The sequence below is a fragment of the Rhinatrema bivittatum genome, chromosome 5 (assembly GCF_901001135.1).
Source record: "Rhinatrema bivittatum chromosome 5, aRhiBiv1.1, whole genome shotgun sequence".
Classification (NCBI taxonomy): Eukaryota; Metazoa; Chordata; class Amphibia; order Gymnophiona; family Rhinatrematidae; genus Rhinatrema; species Rhinatrema bivittatum.
The window spans coordinates 351,010,019-351,036,912 of NC_042619.1; the positions used below are offsets into that span (position 1 = coordinate 351,010,019).

The 26,894-nt window shown below is 45.2% G+C and overlaps 1 protein-coding gene across 3 annotated transcripts in view; it reads right to left on the minus strand.

Annotated features, from left to right (window-relative positions):
- Window positions 1–26,894, minus strand: part of EDAR (ectodysplasin A receptor) — a 182,100-nt gene that overhangs the window by 139,998 nt on the left and 15,208 nt on the right. Inside the window, exon 1 of one of the 3 annotated variants that reach the window (XM_029604597.1) lies at window positions 13,322–13,458. The exons of the other annotated variants lie outside the window; for them this stretch is intronic. The gene's annotated coding sequence lies outside the window, so the exon portion shown is untranslated. Of the gene's footprint in view, window positions 1–13,321; window positions 13,459–26,894 lie in introns of those variants that run through there. 3 annotated transcript variants of the gene reach the window in all.

The following is a 26,894-nucleotide window of genomic DNA, read 5'->3' on the forward strand; positions in this document are numbered from 1 at the left end:
AAACGGGTATCTGAACGTGTCAGTCCTTTGGCTCTCCCCTCCTGAAAGGTGTGTGCCGGTCCTTCCATCCTCACGTTGTGAAGCTGCTCCCCCAGAAACAGGATATCGCAAGCCGCTTGGCTTCTCCAGTTACCGTGGATGCTACATGGAAGAGACCCTTCAACTTTAAAGTAACGATTATGTCTTTTGTGATGTGTTTGATCTTCATTAATTATAGCTCAAGATAGCTTACAAAGGCAACCTGTCTCTTTAATGTAAACAAGATTAATTGCACAGTTCCTGCATTAAATGAAGCACCAGCACCCAAGGAAGAAAAAAAAACACCTCTGTCTTTAAGCAGCCCGCGGCTTTAAGGGAAGAAAAAAAAAAGAAAGCGAGTACAGGAAATTAAAGAAGCTGCCAAATGATCGTATGCCTCAGAGGCTCAGCCACCCCCATCAGAAGAGCACACGAAGGCGCACGCCCCTGCACTTTCATCCTCTTCCAGGCCCGAGGGGAATGAGGGAGGGAAAAAAAAAACCCAAACCCCTTCAGACAAAGCAGCCTCTCTGAAGTCTGGAATGCACCCTGCCTGTTTGAAGGAGAAGCCTTCCCTCTGCCCTGGCTGTCCAGACTCGCCCCCCATTCCCTAAGCCCACCGCAGACTGCCTTCCCGCAGCAGGCACAGGGCATCAGGCCCCAGAGGCTGCACCAGCTCCCCTACCCTTGTACGGCCAAGCCCCCCTCTTCCCTGCCCAGGGTCCCTCTCTCTCTCATTCTCTTTCTCCTCCTCTTCTTCTCTCTCTTCCTCCACCCAGCAGCATCCTTCTCTCTCTCTTTCACCCCCCCCCCCCCTTCCACCAGCAGGCTGCAGACACCCCCCTCCCCTCCCCAAAATAAAACGCCTCCTTGCCCTCTCCCCGACGGCGGCCAGGGCCAGGGCCTGTCATTCTGGTGCTGCATCCCCAAGGGGTGTGGGTTGTACTGCAGGACCATGGCCTGGTGGTAACACTGGAAGTCCTGAATCTCCCTGGGCAGGTGCCCACTCTGCCTGCCAGCACGTCCGAGCCTCAGGGCATAGAACCCTAGGGTTTTTTGGAGACAAAAGATACCAGTCCCGCTCTAGGAAAAAAAATCCCACCCATGCTTTGGATGGCACGTCTGACTTCTCTAAAGAAGTATTTCTATACAGGCCGTTCTATCCCGATGAAATACGACCTTACCCGGTTATATGATATTTTTTTTTTTTAGCAATTTACTACCATCAAAGACATGGAAATAACTGCCTTCCTCCCCGAGCAGTGTTCTGACATCCCAGTGGGACTATCCAGCAGGCCGCACGTCTTGAGTTTCTTTCTATAAACATAGCATGGGACTGGGGGGCAGCCCAGCGCACCTAACCCTGAAGAAACTCCCCCGAGTAGGCGGCAAATAATGCTTGTGTGCTCCTGCATTTCTGAGTTTTTTCCCCCCCTCTGATCATTTTTACATCTTGCTGCCCAGGGTAGAGCTCTACCTCTTCCCTTCTTAATTGCTGTGTCCTTTGCATCCTAATATTTAGACTATGACGGCATTTTTTTTTTTTTTTTTTAAGTTTCACATCCAGCTTCTGAGAATCAAATATTATCTTGCATTTTTGCTGTTATTTTGTACAAAAAAAAATTGCAAATAATGGAACAGAAAAAGGGGCAGAGAAAAGAGATGAGGAGAAAAGGCTTTTATTTTGTTCCCTATCCGTTCATGGGCAGGTTAGGATGGTCCTCATCTGATTTAATGACACCGTCTGTATTTCCGAGTTTCCCTAGGTGTGCCCTTTCCATCTGTATCTCTTTGTGTCACAACAAAGTGGCAGAGAGCAGGAGGGCGCTGTCCCAGAATTCCATGTGCAAAAGCATTTAGCTGGCTAACTCGGATGTTAGCTGGCTCCATGAATATTTGGGCACCTGTCCGACTGATAAGCTAACCGGCTATAATTCAGCCGTCTGAATTAGGGGTGTTCCGGGGGTGTAATTGGGAGGAGTTGAGTTAGCCAGATGACTCAGGCCTGGATTTATGAAAATGCACTAAATATCGCATGCAATAGGAAACGGGGTGTGTTTTATGGTGATAGGAAAAGTACAATAACGAGAGAGAGAGAGAGAGAGAGCACTCTCTCTATGGGAGGCCCACCTAGTAACTCAAGGTGAGGTTTAGGTATTAGTGTAGGGGCCTGTTTGACATTCAACCTGAGACGTACGAACAGGACAGTGATCTCTTGTGAAGATTTGATGACCCTCGGAGTGAGGAAACTCACCCAAAGATGAGATTTCTGCAATGCTCTCTCAACCTAGCTTGATGTTACCCAGGTAGATTCGCATGCGTTAAAGGCATTTTTTGCATGCAAAAACGCCATACAGCACTTTGATAAATGACCCCTTTATCAGCCAACTCTGGTTGGGCCAAAGATCTGTCCTAAAGTTTGGTAGCTATAGTTAGCCAGCTAAACTTTAAGAGAGCCGCCTATATTCAATAGGGCGGTTTCACTATTGAATATACCTCCAAAGTTAGCCGGATAAGTTTATCCAGCTAAGGGGGTTATTTTCCAACTCGCATTATGGCCTTTTCACGAAAAGCACCATAACGCCTGGTGCGATGCTAATTTTTAAAAGGGGAAGAGTTGGGGGCGGGATTTTTAACGCTGAAAATAACGACACCGTTTTCATCGGCGTTAAGTTGTGCGATATGCCCATAACGCAAATTGCGATTTTTTTCGCAAATTGTGTTTTGGGCATTTTTAGGCTGGGAAGGGGCCCTGACATGGGGGGGTGGAGGATTGGGGAAGGGACCTGAGAAGTGAGGGGGAAGGGAAGGGGAGAGGAGAGAAAGAAGTTATTATCATAAAACAGGCCCCTCTTCCTATCGCACGCGATAGTTTGATGAATCTAGCCCAGTAACTTTGCTAGCCAGACTGTGTCTGAATACGGACCTCCCAATCAACCAGCACCGAATTAAGAGTGGTGGTCTGTATGGATGCTGCTTATGGTTCATGAAGAGCTTCCCGAGTGCAGAAGCAAATCACAGAGTGTGCACCAGTGCTGCAGGCATTATAGTGAGGTGGACGACTCAGGTGGCAAAATTTTGGGGCAGCAGAAAGTACCTCCCCCCAAAAAACACTCCTGTGGCGGCCGCCTCACTGTGGTAGGGTTCCCACACCCCAGCAACAGGATAGAAAAAGCCATGCGGTAGTGGTATACTTGGATGAAATGCGGGTGGGGTTCCCACACCCCACCAGCATGAAGATCGATGTGGGAGCAGTGCCTCATAATGATACGCTGGTGGGGTTCCCACACCCCAGCAACAGGATAGAAGAAAAGCCATGCGGTAGTGGTATACCTGATAAAATGCGGGTGGGGTTCCCACACCCCACCAGCATGAAGATCGATGTGGGAGCAGTGCCTCATAATGATACGCTGGTGGGGTTCCCACACCCCAGCAACAGGATAGAAGAAAAGCCATGCGGTAGTGGTATACCTGATGAAATGCGGGTGGGGTTCCCACACCCCACCAGCATGAAGATCGATGTGGGAGCAGTGCCTCATAATGATACGCTGGTGAGGTTCCCACACCCCAGCAACAGGATAGAAGAAAAGCCATGCGGTAGTGGTATACCTGATAAAATGCGGGTGGGGTTCCCACACCCCACCAGCATGAAGATCGATGTGGGAGCAGTGCCTCATAATGATACGCTGGTGGGGTTCCCACACCCCAGCAACAGGATAGAAGAAAAGCCATGCGGTAGTGGTATACCTGATGAAATGCGGGTGGGGTTCCCACACCCCACCAGCATGAAGATCGATGTGGGAGCAGTGCCTCATAATGATACGCTGGTGGGGTTCCCACACCCCAGCAACAGGATAGAAGAAAAGCCATGCGGTAGTGGTATACCTGATGAAATGCGGGTGGGGTTCCCACACCCCACCAGCATGAAGATAGATGTGGGAGCAGTGCCTCATAATGATACGCTGGTGGGGTTCCCACACCCCAGCAACAGGATAGAAGAAAAGCCATGCGGTAGTGGTATACCTGATGAAATGCGGGTGGGGTTCCCACACCCCACCAGCATGAAGATAGATGTGGGAGCAGTGCCTCATAATGATACGCTGGTGGGGTTCCCACACCCCAGCAACAGGATAGAAGAAAAGCCATGCGGTAGTGGTATACCTGATGAAATGCGGGTGGGGTTCCCACACCCCACCAGCATGAAGATAGATGTGGGAGCAGTGCCTCATAATGATACGCTGGTGGGGTTCCCACACCCCAGCAACAGGATAGCAGAAAAGCCATGCGGTAGTGGTATACCTGATGAAATGCGGGTGGGGTTCCCACACCCCACCAGCAGGAAGATAGATGTGGGAGCAGTGCCTCATAATGATACGCTGGTGGGGTTCCCACACCCCAGCAACAGGATAGCAGAAAAGCCATGCGGTAGTGGTATACCTGATGAAATGCGGGTGGGGTTCCCACACCCCACCAGCAGGAAGATAGATGTGGGAGCAGTGTCTCATAATGATACGCTGGTGGGGTTCCCACACCCCAGCAACAGGATAGAAGAAAAGACATGCGGTAGTGGTATACCTGATGAAATGCGGGTGGGGTTCCCACACCCCACCAGCAGGAAGATTGATGTGGGAGCAGTGCCTCATAATGATACGCTGGTGGGGTTCCCACACCCCAGCAACAGGATAGAAGAAAAGCCATGCGGTAGTGGTATACCTGATGAAATGCGGGTGGGGTTCCCACACCCCACCAGCAGGAAGATTGATGTGGGAGCAGTGCCTCATAATGATACACTGGTGGGGTTCCCACACCCCAGCAACAGGATAGAAGAAAAGCCATGCGGTAGTGGTATACTTGGATGAAATGCGGGTGGGGTTCCCACACCCCACCAGCAGGAAGATCGATGTGGGAGCAGTGCCTCATAATGATACGCTGGTAGGGTTCCCACACCCCAGCAACAGGACAGAAGAAAAGCCATGCGGTAGTGGTATACCTGATGAAATGCGGGTGGGGTTCCCACACCCCACCAGCATGAAGATCGATGTGGGAGCAGTGCCTCATAATGATACGCTGGTAGGGTTCCCACACCCCAGCAACAGGACAGAAGAAAAGCCATGCGGTAGTGGTATACCTGATGAAATGCGGGTGGGGTTCCCACACCCCACCAGCATGAAGATCGATGTGGGAGCAGTGCCTCATAATGATACGCTGGTGGGGTTCCCACACCCCAGCAACAGGACAGAAGAAAAGCCATGCGGTAGTGGTATACCTGATGAAATGCGGGTGGGGTTCCCACACCCCACCAGCAGGAAGATCGATGTGGGAGCAGTGCCTCATAATGATACGCTGGTGGGGTTCCCACACCCCAGCAACAGGATAGAAGAAAAGCCATGCGGTAGTGGTATACCTGATGAAATGCGGGTGGGGTTCCCACACCCCACCAGCAGGAGCAGTGCCTCATAATGATACGCTGGTAGGGTTCCCACTCCCTGCCAGTAAGAAGGCGGCCCTTGCGCAGTGGCTGAAAAGATGGTGCTGGCAGTCCCCACTCCTCTTCCGCAAGAAGAATGCCCCGCGTGACAGTGGCGGCTGGAAATGACACGCAGGCAGCTTTACTGCAATATTTTTAGTGAGCGCATTAAGAAAATATGCACTTTTTTTTTACTCCTTTATTATTACTTTGGGCCTTTAAGGGCCGATGCAATACAGTACGCTCAGCCCAGCGCACTGTATAACCCGCTGGTGGACGTGGGTTGTAAAGGCGCTGATTAATCCCCTTACGCAATAAGGGGTAGATTTTATAAAAGGTGCACGCACATGTACACCCGATTTTATATCTTGCGCGAGCAGGCGTGCGCAAGATATAAAATCAGGGGTCGGCGCACGCAAGGGGGTGCACAATTATACACCTTGTGCGCGCCGAGCCGCGCTGCCTTCTCCCAGGCCGCTTCCCCTTCCCCCTAACCTGACCTTCCCACCCCCTTCCCCCTAACCTTTCCCCCCTTAGCCCTACTCTAACCCCCCCCCCAAAAAATTTTTATTTTATCTTTTGCACCTGCCTCCGGGCAGGCGAAAGTTGCGCCTGCGGGCGCGCAATCCTTCAACGCAGCGGCAATGACCGCTGTTGGAGGCCTTTAGCCCCGCCCCCGTCCCGCCCCCTTGCAAGCCTCTGGGACTTAGCGTCTCGGGGCTTTAGGCCCGGCGTGCGTAAGAACGGTTACACGCGTAACCTTTTTAAAATCCGGCCCCCAAGGGGGATTAGCGCCTCTACATCGCATGTCCAAGCTGGAGTGAATCTAATAGCGCTAATCATATGCAAATGCATGTAAATGAGGCTATTAGCATTCACTCCTGATGCAAAAAAAAAAAATATATATACGTACGTCTAGGATGCTCGTTTAGCCATCAGCAATTAACGCCTGCCCGGAGCAGGCGTTAATTGCTGAGCGCTCCTTAAACTAGTACAGAAAAGCAGAAAAAAACTGCTTTTCTGTACTGCCTCCTACTTGTCATTGCGATATTAAGTAGGAGGAAAAAGTAAAAATTTTAACCTAAAAAAAAAACAAACCGCCAGCAGTCGGTGCAGGAAACGGTCGCTCAATTGAGAAGCCTGCGTTTCCTGAACCCCCTGGATGTGCAGTGTTTAGGAAACCCTATGCCGTTAAACTCGGCGTCGGTTTTCCTAACTGGTGCAGGGCCGACGCACTCGGGCTCTCCTTGTTAATGTGACCCACCCTAATTTAAATACTGCACGGCGCCCGCTTTCTGCGCCAAAGTATTACATCGGCCCCTTGGTTTGTAAACCGTTGCGATCTATTCATGGAACAACGGTATATAAAATATCTAAACAAATAAATAGATAAATAAATAGTTAATAAATGTACACGCCCTTGGGAACACAAAGCTGAGAGCGTGGAGTAGGTTTTGTTAATGGGGTTAAGAGTCCCACACAGGAGGCCCGGTTCAACATCTCCATGACAGTACCGGTAATTTGACAAAGTCCGTGCTCCTGTGTGCACGAGGAATACTGAACGCTGTCTGCATGAGCAGTGTTTGCATTCTGACAAACATCAAGCAAGGGCTTTAGCACTGAGCTAGCAGAGCCAGCATCTCAGCTGAGCATATCCCATTTCCATTCTAACCAACAGCCTCAACTCGTTGAAAACCTTTCAGGTCTTTGTAGGCTGCACAGCAAGAAATATTTCTGTCTCATAAATAGCAACTGTCATGCAAGGAGAGAGAGATCTGACACAGAGGAGGGATGTGCAACACAGCGAAATGTGCGTGATGAGGAGACGCCACAAAAACTCCATTTATAAACTTCATTTTGCCCAGAGACATGTCCACAAACGCCTACTCACTCAAATGTATACTACAGCCATGCACCTTTTATTTGGCTCCAGAAGCCTTCAGAGATTTACGACTTCTGCAGACTGACATAAATCTGTGCAAGAGCACTGCCACAGTCACGTCGCTGCCACTACTTCCTATCTGCCAGTTTTTAAATCTTTTTATTTTTATGTTTGCTGAAAATAAGGAAGTTAGGTGCAACAAACCCTCTTCTGTTTTTCATTCTTTCTTTATTACTAATATTTTATACCGCCTGCCTAACAGAAGCTCAAGGTGGTGAACAATATAAAATACAGAACACAAAACTATACAATAAACATAAAAATGTAAAAATAAACATTCAAAGCAATACAAAACAAACATCAACATAGCAATAAATATGGAACACAAAATCATAATACGTAAAAAGGTTACGTTTCAAATCTGTCACATATAAGTTACCAGAACCTCCCCTCCCCGCAAGCAATATCAAGTGCAAAAAGTAATACAAAAGGACCATGCTTTCTATTATTTCTGGAATATTCAAGTCAAACATTAATCTAAGCTCCTTAGGCATGCAATTCCAAATAACTAGAGTCAGCACTGGAAAGGATCTCTTCCGGGTCTCAATCAGTTTAATATCAGTAACATCTGGTGTTGTTACTGGTATTACATCATCACTAGACTAGAAAGATTTGAAGTGCTGAAAAGCAGAATATAAAAATCTAAAACAAAATAAATAAATATTGGTTTTTTTCTTTTGTGGAAAAACTGTTTTGAGAGTCAATGTGGAAACTTTTAACGTAATCGATACTGAACTGGGAGCCAAGGAAGCTGCTGAAGAATAGGAATGACATTGTCCCAACATTTACATAAGAACATAAGAAATTGCCATGCTGGGTCAGACCAAGGGTCCATTAAGCCCAGCATCCTGTTTCCAACAGAGGCCAAACCAGGCCACAAGAACCTGGCAATTACCCAAACACTAAGAAGATCCCATGCTACTAATGCAATTAATAGCAGTGGCTATTCCCTAAGTAAACTTGATTAATAGCCATTAATGGACTTCTCCTCCAAGAACTTATCCAAACCTTTTTTGAACCCAGCTACACTAACTGCACTAACCACATCCTCTGGCAACAAATTCCAGAGCTTTATTGTGCATTGAGTGAAAAAGAATTTTCTCTAATTAGTCTTAAATGTGCTACTTGCTAACTTCATGGAATGCCCCCTAGTCCTTCTATTATTCGAAAGTGTAAATAACAGATTCACATCTACCCATTCTAGACCTCTCATGATCTTAAAGACCTCTATCATATCCCCCCCTCAGCCATCTCTTCTCCAAGCTGATCAGCCCTAACCTCTTTAGCCTTTCCTCATAGGGGAGCTGTTCCATCCTCTTTAATCATTTTGGTAGCCCTTCTCTGTACCTTCTCCGTTGCAATTATATCTTTTTTGAGATGCAGCGACCAGAATTGTACACATAATTCAAGGTCCGGTCTCACCATGGAGCGATATAGAGGCATTATGACATTTTCCGTTTTATTAACCATTCCCTTCCTAATAATTCCTAACATTCTGTTTGCTTTTTTGACTGCCGCAGCACACTGAGCCGACGATTTCAATGTGTTATCCACTATGATGCCTAGATCTCTTTCCTGGATGGTAGCTCCTAATATGGATCCTAACATCGTGCAACTACAGCAAGGGTTATTTTTCCCTATATGCAACACCTTGCACTTGTCCACATTAAATTTCATCTGCCATTTAGATGCCCAATCTTCCAGTCTTGCAAGGTCCTCCTGTAATGTATCACAATCCACTTGTGATTTAACTACTCTGAATAATTTTGTATGATCCCCAAATTTAATAACCTCACTTGTCATATTCCTTTCCAGATCCCTTTGACATAGATCCCTGAGGCACTCCACTGTTTACACTTTTCCACTGAGAAAATTGACCATTTAATCCTACTCTCTGTTTCTTGTCTTTTAACCAGTTTGTAATCCACGAAAGGACATCGCCTCCTATCCCATGACTTTTTAGTTTTCTTAGAAGCCTCTCATGAGGGACTTTGTCAAACGTCTTCTGAAAATCCCCTGGTGCCTTTTTTAAATATTGGGGGTTACCTTAGCCACCCTCCAGACTTCAGGTACAATGGATGATTTTAATAATAGGTTACAAATTTTTACTAATAGGTCTGAAATTTCATTTTTGAGTTCCTTCAGTATCCTAGGATGCATGCCATCCGGTCCAGATGATTTTCCACTCTTTAGTTTGTCAATCTGACCTACTACATCTTCCAGGTTTACAGTGATTTTGTTCAGTTCTTCTGACTTCTGACTCATCACCCCTGAAACTCAGCTCAGGAACTGGTATCTCCCCAACATCCTCATTAGTAAACACGGAAGCAAAGTATTAATTTAGTCTTTCTGCAATGGCCTTATCTTCCCTAAGAGCCCCTTTAACCCCTCGATCATCTAATGGTCCAACTGACTCCCTCACAGATTTCTTGCTTCAGATATATTTTAAAAAGTTTTTATTATGAGTTTTTGCCTCTGTGGCCAACTTCATTTCAAATTCTCTCTTTGCCTGTCTTATCAATGTTTTACACTTAACTTGGCAATTCTTATGTTTTATCCTATTTTCTTCAAATGGATCCTTCTTCCAATTTTTGAAGGATTTTTTTGGCTAAAATAGTCTGTTTCACCTCACCTTTTAACCATGACGGTAATCGTTTTGCCTTCCTTCCACCTTTCTTAATGTGTGGAATACATATGGACTGCACGTCTAAGATTGTATTTTTAAACAATGTCCATGCCTGTTGAACACTTTTAACCTTTGCAGCTGCACCTTTCAGTTTTTTTCTATTTTCCTCATTTTATCAGTTTCCCTTTTGAAAATTTAGTGTTAGAGCTGCAGATTTACTTATTGTCCCCCTTCCAGTTATTAGTTTAAATTTGATCATGTTATGATCACTGTTGCCAAGTGGCCCCACCACCGTTACCTCTCTCACCAAATCCTGCGTTCCACTAAGAATTAAATCTAAAATAGCTCCCTCTCTTGGTTCCTGAACCAATTGCTCCATGAAGCAGTCATTTATTACATCCAGGAACTTTGTCTCTAGCAAGTCCTGATGTTACATTTACCCAGTCAATATTGGGGTAATTGAAATCTCCCATTATTACTGCACTGCCAAATTGGTTAGCTTCCCTGATTTCTCTTAGCATTTCATCATCTGTCTGACTATTTTGTCCAGGTGGACGGTAGTATACTCCTATCACTATACTCTTACCCAACACACATGGGATTTCTACCCATATAGATTCTACTGAGTATTTAGTCTCTTGTATGATCTTTATCCTGTTGGACTCTATACCCTCCCGGACATAAAGTACCACACCCCCACCAAGTTGATCCTCCCTATCATTGCGATATAATTTGTACCCTGATATAGCACTGTCCCATTGGTTATCCTCCTTCTACCAAGTCTCTGTGATGCCAATTATGTCAATCTCATCATTTGCTGCTATACACTCTAACTCTCCCATCTTACTTCTTAGACTTCTGGCATTGGCATACAGACATTTCAAAGTGTGGTTTTTGTTTGTATTAACAAGCTGCTTTTCAGTTGTTAGGGATAATTCGGAAATCATTAGCTTTGGTGATTTTTTACATATAGGCACATGGACTGTTTGCTTTTAATGGAACCTCTCTGTTGGGATGCCCTAACTCTCCTGTTTCATTAGTATCCTTCAAGGATACATTTCTGTGAACCATTCACTGCTGAGTGACTGTCTGCTTTCACCCTTGTTCTAGTTTAAAAGCTGCTATATCTCCTTTTTGAAAGTTAGTGCCAGTAGCTTGGTTTCACTCTGCTTAAGGTGGAGCCCATCCTTTCGGAAAAGTCTCCCCTTTCCCCAAGTTTCTTAGTTTAGCCCCCATTAACAGAGGAGCGGCATATTTTGCACCAATTGTAATCTAAATGCCCCCCTGCTTCACTGAGATATTACCCTAGTCTAATTGAGATGTCACTAATATATGCATAATACTAGCAAGATCATCTGATTTTAAAAAGGGGTATAAACTATGTATAAAATGTAATTGATAGTAAGACGTTTTGATAACCTAATTAACTAAAATAGGTTAGGAGTTTTCTTCTAGTTTTATACACTGGCTAAAATTTACAATAATGCAAAATAACATTTAAAGTGACACGGGCCGGAGAATCACAGGGCTCCTCTGCAAACATGGGCCTGGATTTATCAAAATGCACTAAATATCGCATGCGATAGGAAAAGGGGTGTGTTTTATGGTAATAGGCAGTTTATCGCAATTTGTGCTAATACCTATGCAAAGCATTATGGAGAGAGAGAGAGAGAGAGAGAGAGAGAGACTAGCCATAATGCCCTCACGCTAGATATGTATTTATATGTCTTTGGGAGGCCCACCTAGTAACTCGAGGTGAGGTTTAGGGGTATTAGTGTAGGGGTTAGGGGCCACTTTGACATTCAAAGTGAGACGTATGAACAGAACAGTGCTCTCCTGTGAAGATTTGATGACCTTCGGAGTGAGGAAACTCACTCAAAAGATGAGATTTCTGCAATGTTCTCTCAACCTAGCTTGATGTTACCCAGGTCTGTCTCTCTCTCTGAAAGACATCCTATATCACTTTGATAAATGACCCGCAAGGTTGGACTAAATTACTGATTACATTCTCATCTACATGAAGGAAAGAAGGACACAGTCCTCAGGTCAAAAGATACTGCCATCTTAAAACCCCTACTAAAAAAAACCAAATCTCTCTACAGACAACCCAGCAAACTTTCGCTCAATTGCTAATCTTCCAATCATTGCCAAAATCCTGGAAAGAACAGTAAACAAACAGCTCTCTGAATTCCTTGGCAATAACAATATCCTCTCCCCAACACAATTTGGATTTCGCAAATCTCGAAGTACCGAAACTCTTCTTTTATCTCTGTCAGACAACATTCTCAACAATCTAGAAAACAATCAGCCCTGTCTGCTCATTCTCCTTGACCTTTCAGCCGCCTTTGACACGGTCAACCATGATTATCTCATCGAAAGACTATCCGAGATCGGCATCAAAAACAAAGCTCTAATCTGGTTCAAATCTTTCCTTCAGAACAGAAACTACAAAGTGAAGATCAATAGCAAGGAGTCTCCACCGTTCAATTCCACTTTAGGGGTCCCTCAAGGCTCTTCGTTATCCCCTACGTTATTCAATATCTATCTTCTCCCGCTCTGTCATCTACTTTCCAATCTAAAGTTAACCCATTACTTATATGCAGATGACGTCGAAATCCTTATTCCTATCACCGAATCTCTACAAAAGACCTTACTTTTTTGGAACTCCTGCCTCCTTTCCATTAACAAACTCCTGTCAAGTCTCAACCTGATACTCAACACCGACAAGACAGAACTCCTACTGATCACTCAAGACAGTACCATTCCATTGAACTCTCACCTTACACCGCTCCCAGCTCTCTCCCCTCGGGTCAGAAACCTCGGGGTGATCATGGATAACCAATTGAACTACGCTGGGTTTATCAACACTACAGTCAAAGTGCTACTACAAACTCCAAGTGCTAAAAAGACTTCGACCCCTCCTCCATTTCCATGATTTTAGATCAGTGTTACAATCCATCATTTTCTCGAAAATAGATTGTAACTCTCTGCTACACGGTCTCCCAGTCCACACCCTAAAGCCTCTTCAACTGCTACAGAATGCAACAGCAAGGTGTCTCACGAAATCCAGCAAAAGAGACCATATAACACCAATTCTAAAACAACTCCACTGGCTCCCAGTCAAATTTCGAATCCTCTTCAAACTTTTATCAATCACCCACAAAGCCTTTTTCAACAACACTCCTCTGGACCTCAGAAGCCCGTTCAAACTTCATACGTCCTCCCGACCGCTAACATTAGCACAAAGAGGAACTCTACAAGCACCTACCTTGAAAGCATCTTTAAGTAAAAGAGCTCTATCCACAGCGGGCCCCAAACAGTGGAATTTGCTTCCCCCGGAACTAAGGCTGATACACTGCCCCAACACGTTCAAAAAAAGACTCAAGACATGGATGTTCGGTCAAGCATTCCCATAACTCACTAACAGCTCGATACAGTAACATTCAGTTGAAGTTTTCTCGTCTGTAACGAGCTCCCTGCGCACAATTCGGACACGTAAGGCAAATCAGCGATACAGTTTCCAGTTTCGCGTGTCCATAGCGCTTCTTAAAACAGACGCGTAACCCTTCCCGCACCCGGCATGTAAATGAACGAATTAGCTGTATAATGAAGGAATTAGCTATTCCCCTCCGATACCGTAACGCGCGCTCAAGTTATCTCATTAGTAACGCACTGTTTTGCCGCGGCCGTAACGTGTTAGTTTACCGCCTCCCCCTAGTAGGAGTTAGGACTGTGAGTCTAGTAACAAATCCATCGACACCGCTTAAGACACTCAAAAACAATAAAACACAATTAAAAAAAAAAGCGATACAGAGATGATCGAGAAAATGTAATGATGTGGGACACATAAAACCTGTCAGAAGAAAAAAAAAATTTTAAATACCTGTCTGAGGGCCCCGTCGGTCCAGGCGGCCGGCGTGGGTCCAGGCGGCCGGCAGGATCCGGGGGGCCGGTGGTCGCGTGTTAAATCTAGGCCGCGGGAGGGTGGGCGCCTGTTCCAGGCGGCGGCGGCAGCGGCGGCGGGGGGACACGCGTTAGTTCGAGACGGACGGCGGGCGGCAGGTGGTCACGTGTTAAATCTAGGCCGGGTCGCACAGATGCGCATTCATCCAGGTGGCGAAAGCCGCCGGCTCCTCCGCCTGGATGAATGAATGCGCGCCTGTGCGACCCCTGCGTTTCGGCGCTCAAGGCAGTCACATGCCGTGACGTCACGCCTTGAGCGCCGAAACGCAGGGGTCGCACAGGCGCGCATTCATTCATCCAGGCGGAGGAGCCGGTGGGGAAAGCAGCCGGCTCCTCCGCCTGGATGAATGAATTCATTCACTGCCGGTGGGGGTTGCCTCTCCGGCAGCCCCCACCGGCAGTGAATGAATGCGCGCCTGTGCGACCCCTGCGTTTCGGCGCTCAAGGCAGTCACATGCCGTGACGTCACGTCACGCCTTGAGCGCCGAAACGCAGGGGTCGCACAGGCGCGCATTCATTCATTCAGGCGGAGGAGCCGGTGGCGAAAGCAGCCGGCTCCTCCGCCTGGATGAATGAATTCATTCATTGCCGGTGGGGGTTGCCTCTCCGGCAGCCCCCACCGGCAATGAATGAATGTGCGCCTGTGCGGACCCGGCCTAGATTTAACACGCGACCGCCCGCCGGCCGTCTCGAACTAACGCGTGTCCCCCCGCCGCCGCTGCCGCCGCGCCCACCCGCCCGCGGCCTAGATTTAACACGCGACCACCGGCCCCCCGGATCCCGCCGGCCGCCTGGACCCACGCGGCCCTCCGACAGGTATTTACAAATTTTGATTTTTACACTTCCTGGTGCCTGTCATTTCAAATGTCATTTGAAATGACAGGTACCAGCGCACCCAGGTTACTGTATAGGCGCTGTATTAAGCGCCTATACAGTAAAATGGGTTACGCGGCCATAACCCTTCCCTACCGCTTTAAAGCCGCGGCATGCATTTGCATGCGATTAGAGGAGAGTATCGGGGAGTTAGTGAAGAGAACTGTGCGTGCGGGGAGGAAGGGTGCGCCTGACACTACCGCACTGTTTTTACCGCGGCCTTACTGGATCGAGCCGTAAGTCTACCACAGCTACCACAGACTGTTCTCAGCGTATCGACAACCACAGCCTAGGCTCAAGTCTTTTATCAGTAATAAATTTTCCCCTCCCCCAGTAGCTAAGCTCCCTCCCCAGAGGCTTGTTCGCTCTATTAGTTCTGTCCTGGTTCATAGTTATGTTATCCAAGTTGTTTCACATCCCCTGTTCATTGTAAGACATAAGTTTGTCATTGTTTATTATCTGTTGCAATGCAAACCGGAGTGATAGGTAACACTGTTACCTGAACTTTGGTATAGAAAAGTTAATAAATAAATAAATAAGAGAAAAAACCATTGCTCAGGAAAGTTCAGTATTGACACAAACAACGCTGAACCCGACACAAAAAGTTACAAGAGAGAAAAACAAAACAATCCTTGCTTAATGGTCAAGTCTGAGGAATTTTGCTGCCTGCAGTAGCTGCTGGTTTATCTGCCGGGGACCGAAAGTCGATCTATCTATGCACAGTGCTTGCCCCGTCTTGACTTCAAACAGAATTATCTGCAGAGATTGTTTCTTTCCCTGGGAGCTGGTGCGCGTGTTGTACTGCTGGGATCGGTTTTAGACTTGCGTCTGTGCACCTGGCAAGCTTGAAATGCAGAAATCTCTTCTGTTTTAATGATCTGCATCCAAAAAGAAAAACTGACAGCTTGCTTTCTAATCCTTTACAGGCCTCGCAGATTTACTCTGAAACGTACAGAGGCTACAGCAAAACAGCATTTCTGGTTGCAGTTCACCTAAGTTTACAAGCAAGCACTTAAATGGCTTTGTAAAGTGACTCTGGGCTAGGAGAGAAGTGAAAACCATAAATATGTCAGAAAACAGCACATGAACAGGGCAGGGTTCCCACATGCCGTTCAGAGCCCGGTAACTAGTAAATGGGATAAGGGGGCAGACGAAGTGATTGCTATTCTGGTTACCTCTATTATCATTTTCTGTTGAATTATATTTTATATATTTTAATTTTATTCTGCTGTCACTCTGCCCTGAGCGTGCTTTACGGAAAGATGGATTAGAAATAAAATGTTCGATTTGACCGATTGGTCAACTGTGCAAAATGTATTTATTTATTTATTTTTAGATTTTTATACACCGGTGTTCCTGTATGAAATACAGATCACATCGGTTTACATTGAAACAGAACATAAATTTCGCCTAGAGGCGGTACATAGGACAAGGTTACGGAACTTGGAACAGGATAAACTAGTTCAAAATTAACATTGTAAATTTAAGAACATAAAGAAAACATCTTGGCTAACAGGTCTCATTGAGCATCAAAATCATAAAAAGCCTAACTGTAAGTGTCACATGTGTCCTGCAGCAGGGATTAGATACAGAGTCAAGTAGTAGTATAGAACATGGGGTTTGCGATGGTGAGGAGCTCTTCCTGGCTGGAGGGGAAAAAGTGCTCATGGTCCTGGAAAAGCTTGGCTAAAAGAGCCAGGTTTTAAGTTTCTTTTTGAATGAAGAGTGGCAGAGCTCTAGACGGATGTCTGGCGGGAGCGCGTTCCATTGAACGGGGCCTGCTGTAGATATGGCACGTTTCTGAAGCGAGGATTTTGTTGAGGGTACATAGAGTGTGCCTTTATATGCTCCTCTGATGGGTCTAGATGAAGAGTGAAGACGTAGTTGGGTGCTTAGGTGGAGTGGGGATATATTGTGAATGGATTCATGAATTGCTATGTGCACTTTATAGAGAATCCTTTGCTTAATTGGCAGCCAGTGGAGGAGTTTGAGTATGGGGGTGATGTGATCTCTTTTATTCGTATTGGTAAGGATTCTGGCTGCAGAGTTTTGTACCATTTGGAGGGGTTTGATGGATGAGGTTGGGAGGCCAAAGAGGAGTGAATTGCTCCACCACAGTTTCTAAAATGCATAAGAACCTGCCATACTGGGTCAGACCAAGGGTCCATCAAGCCCACTATCCTGTTTCCAACAGTGGCCAATCCAGGCCACAAGAACCTGGCAATTACCCAAAAACTAAGTCTATTCCACATTACTGTTGCTAGTAATAGCAGTGGCTATTTTCTAAGTCAACTTAATTAATAGCAGGTAATGGACTTCTCCTCCAAGAACTTATCCAATCCTTTTTTAAACACAGCTACACTAACTGCATTAACCACATCCTCTGGCAACAAATTCCAGAGCTTTATTGTGCGTTGAGTGAAAAAGAACTTTCTCCGATTAGTTTTAAATGTGCTACTTGCTAACTTCATGGAATGCCCCCTAGTCCTTCTATTATCCAAAAGAGTAAATAAATACTTGCCTAAATCTGTGCACCCCCACTTATGGGTTGCAAATTAAGGTGAATTTTAAAAGCCTGGCACATGCCAAAACAGGGAGACAGGTGCACATTGGGCCGGTGCTTGCTGCGCGGGTTTTACAAGGCACTCGCGTACGCCCGTTCTTGCCGCTACGCAGAGAAATACATTTTCCCAAAAAAAGGGGCGTTCCTGGATTTCACAGTGAAACCAGCACGTACATATTTATGCGCACAAGCGCTCGCCGGGGTCCCCTACCTCGTAACTTTACTTCCGCTATGCTATGGATGACGTGTAACTCAAAGCAAAAAAATGTAAAGAGGTGAGTTTAATGTTAACAGGGTTAAAGGGAGGCTATTAAACTAGAGGGGTTTGGAAGTCCCATCTCTTGCCTGGGGGAACTGGGAAAACTGGTAATTGTGTCGATGCGGTAGAAGCAGCATTATGCACATCTGCACGCATACATTATGCACATCTGCACGCATACAGCCTGTTTTATAACATACTCGCATATACAGGCGTGTGTTATAACATGGCTGTGTCCCTGGGCATGAGCCAGCAAACGCGCTCACATTGCGCCCGCGTGGCTGTTACAGTTATAGCGTTATCACGGGCAGTTTTGAAAGTAGGGCTCTAAAGTGCATAAGTCAAGGTTTGTAAAAAAAAAAAAAAAAAAGGAAAAATGTCCCACCTTGCAAATAGTAGTTTAGCAATCTTTGACGATGTCCTTTTTGCAAAAATCTTGCGCCAGGGAATTTAATGCAAATTCTGCCCTGAAAAGCAGTCAAGGACCTGACAAAGTTGAACGTGAAATCAATTGGTCAGTTAGAATATGCTTCTCTGAAATTTGGGGGGGGGAACGGTTAAGAGGAGACGTATTTCGGATATGATTCGCTAGGGACAGTTTTTGCAAATTTTGGTTTGAAAATGTTTTCTACATAGCGTTGACCTGCATCAGTGGGTAATTCTACATTAACTTTAAAGCCATCATGCTACTTGTTGATTAATACTTGCTCCACATCCCTAGCTGGGGGGAATAATGCATTACTAGAGTAAGAGAGTAGGTACTGAGCTGCTTTGCCACTGCATCATGCATCTCTATGGTTCTCTCTTACATTCTCTCCTTCACCAATTCCACAGCAACAATATGATAGCGGATGGTTCTGCACTAGATACGATCATATGACCTGGGCAAGCTAACTGAGAAATGTTGAAAATCAGCTGGACTTCATCACAACAAGCCCCTTGAAGGGCCACGCTGGGTCAGACCAAGATCCACAGTCAGCCCAGCACCCTGTGTCCGACAATGGCCATTGCTGGGTCAGAAATACCCAGCAGATCCCCAACAGTTGATCTATTTCTTGTATCTCACTCCCAGGGATAAGCGCTGGCTTTCCCCAGGTCTACCTGGCTAATAACTCTTTATTACTCCTGGGGGAATTTTGCACAAAAATTTTTTTTTTTTAATTCTGCATACTTAATAAAAATAACAGAATATACATGACAGTCTAAGTAATTAACTTAAAATGCAATACAGAAAAAAATGATTACTTAAAGATGCAGCGTTTTCAATATTTTGAGCAGAATTTCCCTAGAAGTTCACTGTAAGAGCGTCTCTTCCACTCCCTCTCCCTACTCCCCCGTCCAGTCTCCTCTTTGCTCTCTCTCAGGCCCCAACTCCTCCATTGCCACTATCTCTCCCCTCCCCCTCTAGGCTCAATCCCTTCCACTCTTTCTCCACCCACAGTTTGACCCCTCTCTCAGTACTGCCCCTCACACGGGCTCCTTCTGTCCCTCTGAGAGAGGGCACACAGGCTCCCTCTTTCTAGAGCTTTCTGTCCCTCTCTCTCTCGCACACACACATCCCCTCATACAGGCTCCCTCTCTCTCACACACACACACACACACACACAGGCTCTCTTTCTCCCAAACAAGCACTCTCACAGGGTTAAAGGGAGGTTATTAAACTAGGACTAGTTTATGGACTTTTCTTTCAGGAACTTGTTCAACCCTCTTTTGAACCCCACTATCTCAGCAGCCGTGAATACATCCTCTTTAACATCTAACATCCCTTTACAGCAAATTGGATGAAAGTCACTAGAATTTTCTCTCCCCCCAATTATATCTTTTCAGCGTTTAGTCTCAGGCAGTGTTCTTGCTATAAAAGTATCATGAACTTTGCTTGGTTTTCATAGGGATTAGAAAAGAGAGCCTCCTGGCAAGTCATCAAGGAAAATTCTATGCTCTTTGGACCCAATAAATCCCTATAGGTTAACGGCCTGATTTTTAATCCCCTGCGCGCGGGGAGTTACGAGCGCATTCTAGAAGGGGCCCGGCCGCGCGAAACTCCCATTTCACGCCGAAGTGCCGGGCCGAAGGAAAGGGGCGGTCCAGGGGGCGGAGCTGGAGGCAGCCGGTACAGCAGGGAAGGGAATCCTGGCGCGCACAAGTTTGCTACTGCTCCATTGGAGGAGTAAGCAACAAAATAAGAAAAAAAAAAAAGGTAAGGGAAAGGGAGGGTTAGGATAGGGGGTAAGAGGTTCCCTCCCAGTCCGGTCCTTAATTGGAGCAGACCGGGAAGGAACTGGGGAAGGCCGTGATGCGTCGCCGTGCAAAAACGTGCATAATTCCCACCCCCTCCCTTGCGTGCGCAGATTACAAAATCCGGCGCGCATGTACGCACGGCCCAAGGATTTTATATAAAATCGGTACGTCCATGTGTGCGGGCCAGGAAGCATGCTTATGTATTAAAATAAACCCCTCATTGTTTCTGTATGTCATTGTGTTGATAATCTATTTTTAAATTACCCTATACAGCATATACAATCACCATTTTATAACCAAATAGCATAACAAGAACAGTCATTTTATTTTATTTTTATCTGATTTATATTCCACTTTTTTGGCACCTCAGAGGACAAAATCCTACAGCCTATATGTGATACTGGCTGCTGGAAAAAGATGACGTCCACTATGAAGCCCCATAGTAGCACCCAGCAAGCTCATGAAAATCAAATCTCTCATGTTTTTGTTTGGCACTAAAATACAGATGGTGCAGAGCGTGAATACTGATAGCAAGGTTACCATTCCTGTGCAGAGGGGATCTTCGGGCACTTTCTGTTGCCTTAGGCCCACAGTTCAGGTGTCATTTGAAAAAGTAAACAATAGTTTGCTGAAAATTCATGGGGTTTTTTTGGAAAAAAACTATAGCATTTACTCAAGAAAGAAAAAACAAAAAAAAAAGGGTCTTAGATGGCTGTTAAAGCTACTGCAGTAAATCTGGCCGCCATACTCAGCGGGCAGTGTCAACATCTTGTAACGGCTGGGGAGCAGTCCCAGTATTCATGGGTTGCCATTTGTACAGACACAAACTATTATATGTGTATGTATGTTAAATGCATAAAACAAGGCGCTGTCTGTATTCCAAGAAAACTGTCTGCAAAAGGTATGTATAGCAGTTTAATACATGAACAGAATTCATTAATTGTAATATGAGTGAAAATGTCAAAGGCAATTATAAAATATATAGGAGACAATTCATTGAGCATCTGTGTGAAAAGTCCTTAATGAATTAGGGCCACATTGGTAAAGGTTTGCCTCAGGCCATTGGTTAACCTGCACGGAACCGCATTTCAGTCCATAACAGCAGTGGTATGACTGCTTCGTGCTTCCAAGAATGCACAGAGGCAACCTGCATGGAGCGACAATTACCCTAAACAGCAAATATTGATGTAACCTGCATGGCACGTTGGTCGCGTGGTAACGATTGCATCAGGCCTCCAAGAGAGCACGGTGGTAAATCTACATGGAGTGGCGGTTATAACCATAAATAGCAGTGGTACAATGGTATCAAGTTTGAAAGAAGTTTGGCGTGACCTTCATGAAGGAATCATGGTTGAAACCCAAACTTCAATAAGCACGGGAAGGCTGGATCCTTTTATACAAACAGCATCACTAACTTCGGTGATTGTGGGGATTATTGCCAGGCTTGGTAATAAGAAAGGAAAGGGGCCTGAATGTTAGTTTGGATATTGGTTCTGCGGGAAGCAAAGTTGAAGATGGCAGGACCTTTAATGGTTGACTAGCAGAAGAGATGGAGGCCATGACTTTGGCAGATTTGGGATATTTAATTTTTTAGTTCTTTTAAGGGTGCTTTTATGTTGGTTCCTTTAAGGTGTTTTGGTGGTTGTATTGCAGCACACAGATCTTTTTGTTGTATTGTATTTTATATACCTTTGTCTGTTTTTAGTTTTATTTGTACCATAATTTATGTTTTATTGTATACTTTATTTTATGCCATTTTTAACTTTGGTTTATAACTATATGTTTGAATATATTATTATGAATGTGAAAGTTGTTATCTGCCGTGCGTGTTATCTACGTGCGGAATATAAGCTTTTTTAAATAAATAAATATGCTCTGGATTGATGTGGAAGGCAGTGGGGGAATGAGATTGAGAAAGAGGACAAGTAAAAGATTTTGGAGAGAATTGCATGGTATTTTTATAAAACAATCTTGCATAAAATCACCCCGGGTCTGCTTACATGCACAGATCATGTACCGCAAACAGACTGCAAATCCTCTGGGGACAGGGAAATATCTACTCTACCTGAATGAAACTCACCTTGAGTTACCAATGGAAAGGTGTGCTTTAAACATAAAAAAAATAAATAAAGGGATGAATCTCTACTGAGCACACTGGATGATGGACCATTTTGGTCTTTATCTGTCATCATGAACTACGGTATTATGTTGCAATCTACTGTACCATACTGTATATAATGCAATTACAGCAACATCTCCCTTAAAATATGCAGACTTCATGGGAAGTCATTGGCGATTGAAGCATTCCGAGTCATTAATGTGTAGCGTGGGCCCTCCATCCAGGCTCACTGCCTGATCTCACATACACAATGACTCCTTGATGACAAATACAGATCGTATTCCCAAAGATGAGATTTAAATGACATTTCATTAAAAATGTAAATTCCATAACATTCACTTTCTAGTGATTAGACAGGGCCACAACAAACGTGTTATTCTGTGATTAATCATAGCCTAGTCTATGAAAACATCAATTTGCTTGGGATCTTTTGTTCATATATTGGATCATAGGTTTCTTGAGCTTTAGCCAGGAAGAAATACTGAGAAAGAAACTCTTGTAATGCAGCACATCAGTTTTGGATTATTTTTTTTTTTTTTGCTTCTGTCATTGAAAGAAAGAAAATGTTGACTGTAATGTAAACAATGCCATTTATTATTCAATGCATTTAAGAGCTAGAAAGATCAACAAATGTGTGACTAAGTTTTGTCTGCTCTCAGGGCACTGCTTTATCGTTGGCAGTATAGTGCTGGTTATTTGTAACACTGATATCATTCAGTTTGCCTTTGGTGATGAAAGCCTGTTTAAAACCTAACACAGACAAAATGGGCACAGGAAAATGAGCACTTAATCCAAGATGTAAGCACAGTAAATTTGTGTCTTGCCAATTAAAAGACTGACAGAACACATTTTGCATTTATTCACAACTAAAATAAGGGAACTATGTTGTCACGAAGGCTCATGTGCAACACCTTTCATTAAGTCTTATATTGAAAGGAAGGTGTCGCAACTTGCAAAGAATTTAGTTTTCACCAGGACAATACAAAAACCTTTACACAAAATTAAAGAAAAAAGGAATATATATAATAAACATGCAATAACTAAAATAAAGTTATTGTAAAAGGATGGTCAAGGAGAATAGGAAAATAGCCCAATGGTAGGCCTTGTGCAATTATCCAGAAGACCTACGTTAAGGTTATTCTAGGAATCGGATTGTCTCTTTCCAAGAGTATGGGCATTAGTCAATATGCAGGTTCTTACAATCCTCCCAAAACTTGTCACTTACTATGTTTACCTCTGGTACTAGGTCTGTCGGTCAGCTGAAACAGATTCTGGAAAGCCGCCTGCATCTGGCCATGTCCCGAGTCTGATCTCCCATCTTTTTCAGCTAAGAGAATCTGGGAGCACTATGGATCCAGATTTGGAACTGCTGGAGCGACACAGAATGCCGGGGAGTGGTGACAGTGTCTGGCCAGCTAATGAGAAGCACTGGATGAGTTCTGCAGAAATCTGCATCTTACTTCCTTACTGCATGAGTTTCAGCTGGAAAGTGACAACCATATTATTTTCATTCAAGAAATTGGGAGGCAGGGGGGTACGGCTGGTAGATAAGAGACTGAAATGGAAATCTTAGAAAGTTGCAACAGCTCAATGGTATTAAGCCTAAAATATCTCCCCAGTATAACAGCTAACCAGCCATCTCCAGAGGAGCGGGTGCTGCACCAAACATGAATGGACCAAGGGAGACACTGACTAGAAGTCTGAAAACATATAGAGGGAAAAAAATGTAATCAGCAATAAAAAAAGAGGAAAATATGTAGTGAAATTTGTGGACTTCCAGTTATAAATCAAAGTACAACTAAACAGGAAAATTTGCAGATAACAACAATCAATCAATCCAGAAAACGTTTTTTTACTGGGCAAAGACTGGTGAAAAAATATGCATTTCAGAATACTCACATAAGAACATAAGAAAATGCCATACTGGGTCAGACCAAGGGTCCATCAAGCCCAGCATCCTGTTTCCAACAGTGGCCAATCCAGGCCATAAGAACCTGGCAAGTACCCAAAAACTAAGTCTATTCCATGTAACCATTGCTAATGGCAGTGGCTATTCTCTAAGGGGCGGATTTTAAAAGGAGCGCGAATAGCCTACTTTTGTTTGCGCTCCAGGCGCAAACAAAAGTACGCTGGATTTTAGCAGATACACGCGGAGCCGCGCGTATCTGCTAAAAACCTGGATCGGCGCGCGCAAGGCTATGGATTTTGTATAGCCGGCGTGCGCCGAGCCGTGCAGCCTACCCCCGTTCCCTCCAAGGCCACTCCGAAATCGGAGCGGCCTTGGAGGGAATCCTCTAACGCCCTCCCCTCACCTTCCCCTCCCTTCCCCTACCTAACCCACCCGCCCGGCCCTGTCTAAACCCTCCCCTTACCTTTGTTGGGGGATTTACGCCTCCCAGAGGGAGGCGTAAATCCCCGTGCGCCAGCGGGCCTCTTGCGCGCCGGGCCGCGACCTGGGGGCGGGTACGGAGGGCGCGGCCACGCCCCCGGACCGCCCCGGGCCGTAGCCACGCCCCCGTACCCGCCCCCAAAACGCTGCCGAAACGCCCCCGAAACGCCGCGACGACCGGGCCCGCCCCTGACACGCCCCCGACACGCCCCCCTCGGAGAACCCCGGGACTTACGCGAGTCCCGGGGCTCTGCGCGCGCCGGGAAGCCTATGTAAAATAGGCTTCCCGGCGAGCAGGGCTCTGAAAATCCGCCCCTAAGTGAACTTAATAGCAGGTAATGGACTTCTCCTCCAAGAACTTATCCAATCCTTTTTTAAACACAGCTACACTAACTGCACTAACCACATCCTCTGGCAACAAATTCCAGAGTTTAATTGTGCGTTGAGTAAAAAAGAACTTTCTCCGATTAGTTTTAAATGTGCCCCATGCTAACTTCATGGAGTGTCCCCTAGTCTTTCTACTATCCGAAAGAGTAAATAACCGACTCACATCTACCCGTTCTAGACCTCTCATGATTTTAAACATCTCTATCATATCCCCCCTCAGCCATCTCTTCTCCAAGCTGAAAAGTCCTAATCTCTTCAGCCTTTCCTCATAGGGGAGCTGTTCCATCCCCTTTATCATTTTGGTTGCCCTTCTCTGTACCTTCTCCATCGCAATTATATCTTTTTTGAGATGCGGCGACCAGAATTGTACACAGTATTCAAGGTGCGGTCTCACCATGGAGCGATACAGAGGCATTATGACATTTTCCGTTTTATTCACCATTTCCTTTCTAATAATTCCCAACATTCTGTTTGCTTTTTTGACTGCCGCAGCACACTGCACCGACGATTTCAGTGTGTTACCCACTATGACACCTAGATCTCTTTCTTGGGTTGTAGCACCTAATATGGAACCCAACATTGTGTAACTATAGCATGGGTTACTTTTCCCTATATGCATCACCTTGCACTTATCCACATTAAATTTCATCTGCCATTTGGATGCCCAATTTTCCAGTCTCACAAGGTCTTCCTGCAGTTTATCACAATCTGCTTGTGATTTAACTACTCTGAACAATTTTGTGTCATCTGCAAATTTGATTATCTCACTCGTCGTATTTCTTTCCAAATCATTTATAAATATATTGAACAGTAAGGGTCCCAATACAGATCCCTGAGGCACTCCACTGTCCACTCCCTTCCACTGAGAAAATTGCCCATTTAATCCTACTCTCTGTTTCCTGTCTTTTAGCCAGTTTGCAATCCACGATATCTGTAGAGAAAAGAACATGAATATTCACTAGCAAACTACTATGCTTGTCATCAAGACCACTGTCTCTACCTTCAGGTGAGCAAGCTGGGTAGGGACAGACCTAGGGACAATGACACTGGGCAATCTAATCCCACAGATCCCAGAAGACTCAATAGCAATCTGCATCTGACCCATGTTCAGAGTTTCACTTTTTATTTTTCCTGCATTTATAAAGCTATAAACAAAAAACAGCATCAGCGGCACATAGGAGAAAAGAAAATCAGTGCAAAAGGTTATAACATTGTTATAACAAAAGGTCCCTACCCGTATTGTATTGGATGGGATTCCCCATCAACAAAAGCAGGGTTATACATTATCCCAGTCTGTAGTCAGTTTCTTTCCCTCTTTTTCTCAGTGCAGTAATACACGCTTAAGATTTGTGGATCCTGCTGTAATAACTCAGCCCCTGAGTGGTTGAAGACCCGCGGCACAGACAGTGCATCAATTACAAACGGCAAGGTGCTCATAAACAGAAGGAAACAGAAAAAGAAACTGTTTACCCACGGACAGTGCATTGCTGCAAATTCCGCTCCACTGACTGACTACATTTGCAGGACTTCATGCAAAATCCAGCAGGAAAGAAACATTTAAAATTTGAAATGATGTAACGCGAGCTGGCATTCTCTGCAGTAATGTTTTGAAAGACACATTAAATGGAAGGAAAGAAAATGTAAGTGGCCCATAATGTAATCAGGACCTGTAAAAATTCTTATGAATCATCTGCAAACAGGCCGATGCACTATCGGGCACTAAGGTCAGCACGCCGCTGAATGCACAGCTGGACGCGCTAGACATATGCCCGATGCAGTACCGGGATTAGTGCAACCAAAATGCCTGTCCAATAGCGCTCATCATTGGTAAATGCAAGTTGATGAGGCCACTAGCTAGGACCCCCCGATGTAAAAAAAGTTACCGCACGCTGGCCACGCACGTTTCTACGCTCAAAAATTAATGCCAGCCCCGGAGCTGGTGTTAGGTTCTGAGGTGCCCCCCAAGCCATGCACGGAAAAGCAGAAAATACTGCTTTTCTGTGCTTTTTTCTGTGGTTCCTCTGACTTACTATTGTCAGGATACTAAGCA